The sequence below is a fragment of the Magnolia sinica genome, chromosome 5 (genome assembly GCF_029962835.1).
Source record: "Magnolia sinica isolate HGM2019 chromosome 5, MsV1, whole genome shotgun sequence".
NCBI lineage: Eukaryota > Viridiplantae > Streptophyta > Magnoliopsida > Magnoliales > Magnoliaceae > Magnolia > Magnolia sinica.
The window spans coordinates 20,646,877-20,654,386 of record NC_080577.1 but is presented as its reverse complement, the minus strand read 5'-3'; positions in this window follow the sequence as shown (position 1 = coordinate 20,654,386).

The following is a 7,510-nucleotide window of genomic DNA, read 5'->3' as shown; positions in this document are numbered from 1 at the left end:
TTTGGAACACCATTCTTCTGAAAGATTTTGATTTTGCCTTTACCTTTCACTGGCGTTTTTGATGAGTCTCCAAACGTTACATCGCCATGAACTCCTTCTGTGAGTTCCACAAAGAGTTTCTTGTCGCCGCACATGTGATTACTTGCACCCGTGTCGAGATACCATACATCCTGCTGATCACTACTTTTCTCTTGTGCAAGGAGAAGTGTGGAGCTTTCTTGTTCATGGCCTGATGCTTCAGCATAGTTGGATAACTTGTCTTGAGTTACCGGCTTGCTCCAGCAATCAGATGCATAGTGGCCAAGCTTGTTGCAATTATAGCATTGGATGTTCTTTGTACTTCCCCGTCCACACATAGATCTACCTCTACCATTTCCTCTTCCACGGAAATTGGTATTCTTCTGTTGGTTTTGGCCATGACTTTGTTGGTATCCGCGCCCTCTGCCTCTTGCGCGATTGTTAGTAAAACGTCCACCCCGTTGTGAACTTCCACGTCCACCATTGTTATCATTCAGAGTCAATCTTGACTCCAAAGCTTGTTCCATCGGCATGGAACTGACATTCTTCTGCATTCGTTGCTCATAAACTTACAACGATCCCATCAACTCCTCAATGGAGAGTTTCTCAATATCTTTTGATTCTTCAATCGCCACAACCACATACTTAAACTTGGTTGTGAGAGATCGAAGTATCTTTTCAATAACTTGGACATCTTCAATCTTCTCACCATTTCTTTTCAAATTATTGATAGTTACAAACAAACGCGAAAAATAATTAGTAATATTCTCACATTCCTTCATGTGAGTCGCTTCGAACTCAGCTCTTGATGTTTGAAGGCGAACCCGCTTCACTCGATTTACACCCTTGAAGATGGTGCTAAGGGTATCTCATGCTTGCTTGCTTGATGTTGCTTCGGCAATCTTTTCGAAGGTGGATTCATCCAACCCTTGATAGAGGAGAAGCAAAGCCTTATTGTCTCTCTTCCTTTGATTTTTGAGCGCAGTCTTTTCTTCGTTGGTGAAGGCGGTTTCTTCTTCCATAGTGGGTTCTTCATACCCATCGATGACGATCTCCCATAGTTCTTGCGACCCGAACAATGCCTTCATTTGGATGCACCATTTTTCATAGTTGTCCTTTGACAACTTAGGAACCTGCGGCTAGATTGTGCTAGCCATCTTTTTCTATTTCTTTTTATAAAAAAAAAAAAAAAAAAAGAGGATGGACTAGAAGAAGAGATTTTGTTTTTTTTTTTGTGCTGAAATCTGATTTTTTTGAATTTTTTTTTTTTCAATCTCTGATTTTTTGAAACAGATTGTTTGCTGCAATCTGATTTTTGGAAAAACAGATTTTTCGAAATCTGATTTTTTTTTTTTAAAACAGATTTTTCTGCTCTGCTGCAATCTGATTTTTGAAAACAGATTTTTTTGAAATCTGATTTTTTTAAAAACAGATTTGCAAACCTCCTTCTCACGGCTTTTGAAAAACAGCTTTAGGATCTGATTTTGAAAACAGAATTTTTTTTGAAAAAACAGGGAGTGCAACAGGCAGCAGAACCTCTTTCTCACGGCTGCAATTTGATTTTTTTGAAAAAGCTAGTGAAAGAAGATTTCCTATGAATAGTCTTTCATAGGAAGTCCCTACGTGATATTGCTGTTGGGTTTGTATCCCAACTACTTGCCGATGTGTGGCTGCAGCCACCGTAGAATAAAAGACTGAAAAGAGAAAGATATGAACTGCTGCTGTATTTTCTTATGAATAGAAACGAATTACATTGCTGCCTTTATAGGCTTTCTTATACTATGAAATTACTAATTTATCCCTGTCTAGATTCATCCTAGGGGCATCTAAAGAAAGAAAAAATCCAAAGGAAAAATCTACTATTTATCTTCTCCAACTAATATTCTAAACTTAGAAAAATCTCACAGCTAAAAAAAATCTTACAGCTAGCATGCACAGCTAGCACACGCACCCTTCACACGGTTTTGGATTTGCAAAATCCTCCACCGTATCCAACAGTTTCTACTATCATAACCATAGGGGAGTCTCATTACTGCTTTACTTCGCTTATTTTTCTTTTCTTTTCTTTATAACTATTATCTTTCCAAGTCACTATTGGAGTTGAGACACCGTGATTTCCTTGATAGTGATTTGAGTTTTTAAAAAAGTAGTTTTTTAATCAGTTCTGGATCTTGTCCGCAACAACTATAATACGGTAATCCCGAACCCATAATTAAAAATCTTCAAAACTTCTAAGAACTCCATAAAGTAAAGATTACACGTGAGTGCAAACAAGTAAGGATACCTAACTCCTACCTATTCTATCACCAAGGTTCATACTTAAATTTTCCAATTGCAAACTATCATTAGGAATCATTTTAATAGAGGAGTTTTTGATTCCCTAAATGAAAGTAATTCTACGATGTCTAACCAACCATAAATTTCGAGTTTCATCAGCTAGTACTAGTGACTTCAACTTAAACAATACTACCATCTTAAGTCAAAACACTCTCAGCTACGCGCAATTAAGAAATACCATCAAGAGAGCATGGGGTGATCCTGCCCACAAGAGTGTCCACAGAACTATAAAAATGACTCATTAGCGGTTGAAGATGAACGAAGATGTTATGAAAAGTGACCAGAAGATCACTCCTTCGGTCTTCAGGCACTTGCTTTCTTAATTACGTGACATAATTATCAACATTAAGTAAGATATCATTAAATAGACATGCTGGTTCGCAGTTGCTTACTGCCTTTTATCTCCAATGTAATGTCGTGTGTGAGGCCAACAGGCCCACGTCCACTCCATGCACAAAGTGGCCCCCTACAAGTTCACCCCATATACCATAAAGTCAGGTCAATCCAAGACAAAGGTGGGTCACACCATGGCAAAGTCACCATTAAAAGCTTCTAGTTTGTGTGGGACGACTACACTTTGTATATGCCATCTAATCCATTCATAAGATGGTCCTCACTGGGAGGGGGCAAGATGGACGGAATAGATGTCATGAACACATTATGGTGGGACAGCACATTGTATAAAAGCTTATTCTATAAGCTTTGGAGAAGAATTAATTGAATTACTCCATCACTAAACTCTATTTACCAAAAAATTGAAGTGATTTTTACGGCAAAATTCCTCCCACAACGAAATTTTATCAAATTGTGCCTCCACAAATTGATAGTACCAGGTAGTGCATTTTTAGAGGTGAATTTACACTACCACCCTTTCTTGTATTTTCTTTAAGTGGGGATTGAGAATGAAGATCCAACCTTAAAGTGTGCTAATCCAATACACACACCACTGAAAACATTCAAATTCAATTGTAGCCCATTTGATGACATGATTGGATTGATATATTATTTGTTTGTGTGACCAAATGGTGGGGTCCATATATTGGATGGGTTGGATGTTTCACATGTACAATGTGGCCCCCTAAATCTTAACTTTCACTACTTTTAAAAGTAAAAATTAGATGAGGGCATTTTCGTAATTTCCTCTCTCCAAATAGCAGTAATTCAGTCTTGGGGAGCATCATTTGGTAAAACATCAATTTCGAGGGAATTTTGCGGTAAAATTCCTAAAATTAAAAAAGAAAATACAAATAAAAGCATATTGATTTACATGCTTCTTTTCAACCAAATAAACCAATAAAAATGCAAAAAAGAAGCCATAAAACAGTTGAAATCGCAAAATATTTTGATTGAGTTCGTTTTGCTTCCAAGGTGAATTAAGATCCGGCATGTCCCCCCACTGGGTTAACATTCCGAGATGGTCCAATGATCAAACTATCATGTTATCTATATATCGGTTGAGACCTAATATGATGATGCCAGATTAAATGATGCAGATGATGCCACGTGACAGCAAAATCTTAACATAAGACAAATTCAAGATTTTCACAACCATCATAGGTCAAGTGATATGTATGACCAAAAGTAGGAGGGTTATGGGAGGTTCATAAAAGTGTTGTCCAATTAACCAAGGTCATGTCGCACGTGCTGCATGAACGTGAAGATAAGAATGAATAACCACTTTGAACACGTGACAACATAACACAGGTGAGACCTTTACAACTGAAGCTTTCAACAAAAAAGAGTCATGAGAGTAAAATAAAGATAAAGCTAGGTTGGTCGATTCAAGTGGCAAATGCCACACACTTGAGCGGAAAAAAGGATAACTACCATCTACACATGGTAAAGCATGGAAGGTTACAACTCACGTAGTAGCCTGAAGATGTGCGAACAACAAATTACCATCCAGTAGAAACCATTCTCTAACTTGACTGAACGTGATATGCCACAATTGCATAATAGCCTAAATGATTATTTACATATCAAAGGATGTGAGAAAGTGGTTACAAAGATGATTCTCTAGCAACCACCCCAAATTATCTATAAATAAGAGAAAGATCAAAGTTCTCCAAGCCCTCACTAATACAACCCAACACAACTTAACAACGTAACGCAACTTATCTCAGTCCCTAGGGACCCTTACTCATAGATTAGTTTAGCCTTTCATTGCTCAATCAGTGCCGTGCTCTCAGCATGGATCCTAGCTTTCTGTAGTTTCTGTTAGTATTAGTGCCCCCTCTTTCACACCACGCTGTCAGATTGCAAGGATAGTTGTTTAGTTGTTTGATTCTCCACCACTCATTTGCACATTGCTACTCTTAATTAACATAGATTACTAATTCTATTTAGATTCATTCATCTACGCCACAGTCGTTAGACCGCAAGGAGTATTAGTTATAGTTATTTTTGTTACCGACCTCATCACTATTGGGCGGCCACTCATCAAGTTGTTTGTAAGTATTTTCTCAATAAACATTATTAATACAATTTCTATTCTTTAATCTGTTAAGACTTTTATCTTTATTGTATTACTGATGAACGACCTTTGTTAATGCTGTTGTGAAAAGCTCTTTTAATTGAAAAGGAAAAAAAAAAAAAAAAACCTCATAAAAATATGAACCCTCCCCTTTTCAAATCACCTAATCTCAATCAACAAATGGTTGAATAGATGGCCTACCCTCAAGTTCACGGTTTCAAAGTCTATCCTGAGGCCTGGGGTCAAAGGATCATGTATGACTGAATTTGAGCCACACACTATAGAACAGTCATGATGTAATGATGACCATGACCATCATTATCTACAGATGAATTTAGAGCAATGAGAAGAAAATTTTCGATGACTCTGGTTTAACTCTAAAAATCAAAAGAAGCCAGGATCATTGCTTAAGCATGATAGTGGACAATGGCTTAGTTTTATTGAGGTAGAAAGCTCGTATCAGTGGAAAACGCATCAGGTGGGGCCCAGCGGGTAGCCACGTATGCTCAATATAAGTGGCTACAAGCAAAACGAACTCGATTTGAAACTTAGGCTGATTATGGTGGTTGGAACCCACAAATTGTACATGTGGCACACAGACACTAACTAATGAACGGTTTTGATCTCTGACATGCGTGCCATTGGACGGTGGCCCCCGCATTGCAGAAGAAATAAAAGGTATTTTAATTCTAGAAAGCAAATTACGAAAACACCCTGTCCCATCTTAAGGGGCTGGATTCGGGTCGGGACTCCACAAGACAACTAACCCGATTAGCAAGCGGGCTAAATTTTCATAACCAGATATCCATGCCCGACCTTGGTCTGTGCCTGATCGATAAGCCGGCAACGACGGGCTAGCCCGGAGGACCCGACGCGTTAGCCCGGCCAATTTATAGCTTTACTTGTAAATGACCGAAATGCCCAGAGTAAACAACCATTGAGTTTTGGCGGGAAGAAGAGAAAATGAGAGTTTCTGTCCCGCCCAGCAAACCTTCCATGTTGTGCCCTCATTATCATGATCCAAACCATTCACATTTTGGGCCACATGGCAGATAGGAGGTACACACCCACACACGTTCCTAATCATACGGTCCTAAATTAAATCGTGAACATTAGATGTAATTGTACTTTGACAAGACTTCAGAAGGTAGGGCCCACTAGTTGGAGTTACGGACCAAAAATTTCCTAGAAATAATAATCCCAGCCAACCAGTTGGTGGGCCATTACATATGGAATGTTTAGTTATATTTTATTTATTCATCCATTTGCAAGCCAATTATAAGATGGCAAAGATATTTGGATGCGGGGAATTCAATGATCCTGCAGTGGGACCCACCAAAAAGAAGATTTTGATTTGAAAGTGGATTGGGTGGTTGCCACACACCACTTAGGTATGTGTTGACGTGGCAAAGTTATGTGAACCTCACCCCGTGCATGTGTTATATCCAACACCGTTCATTCATTTTGCGAGATCATGTTACGCACGGGCCAAAAAAATAAGGCAGATCCTAACCTTAGAAAGCAATGGGGATTGAACACTTGCAGTTGAAAACTTATCAAGATGATATTTGTGTTTTAAACCAAGATGATATTTGTGTTTTCCATTCATCCATGTCGGCGTGACTTTATAATCACGTTGGGTGGTAAATAAATATCATGGTGGGGCCCTAAAAAGGTTTCAACGGTGGGTGCCATTGACCCCACTGCTTTCTGTTGTGTGGTGCACCTGAGGTTTGTATCGGTCTCATTGTTGGGCTCATGCCCTGAAATGATCTCGCAAAATGGATGGACGGGGTGGATATAACACATGCATCATAGTGGGCACACAAAACTTTGCCACGTCAACACACTACTAAGATCAGTGGTACGTGTCACAACTAGCAATACGCTCTGTTTTACTCGGTGAAATTGCGAAACGAAGGCCCGGTTGTGCATACGTGCGTGACTTGGCTGCAACAAGCAATGTGAGTGAGACCCTGATCGTAGGGCCCACCTTGATCTATGCACTGTATATCCGCGCCCTTCATCTGTTTTTTCAGCTTATTTTAGGCCACTTTTTCAAAAATAAAGCAGATGTAAATTTCAGGTGGACCACACTACAGAAAACAGTAATTATAGTAGTTAATTGACTATTAAAAACCTTTCGCGGGCTACCAAAGTTTTGAATTAAGCTGATAATTCATTTTCATTTCATCTGTGTGACTTTACCAACAAGTTGGATGTTCAATAAAGGTTACAGTGGATGGTAGTAAGTTTTAAATGTAGGCTTTCAATGACCCATGTTTCCTGTGGTGTGGTCCACCTAAAGTTTCTATCTGCTTCATTTTGTTAGACCATATCCTAAAATAATCTGTAAAACAGATGGCCGGTGGATATAGAATGAATACATAGAGATGGGCCCTACGGTCAGGTTTTCATCCACACCGCTGGTTCCGGGTTTCGCAGCCAAGTCGCGCGTGGATACTGCTTCCCGAACGAAAAGTGCTTTTACTAAATCAGGCCATGCATTGTACATGTCTTTCGTATAATTAATGCATCTTGGAGGACCTGGGACTCTCCCAGCTACATCGATAGGCCATATGGTACCTGACATAGATTGGCCACGTTGGCAAGTCTCACATGTCTACGGGGCTACCCTTTTAGGGCTTGAGAGCAAATGGAGATAGAGATACAAAGCTTAAG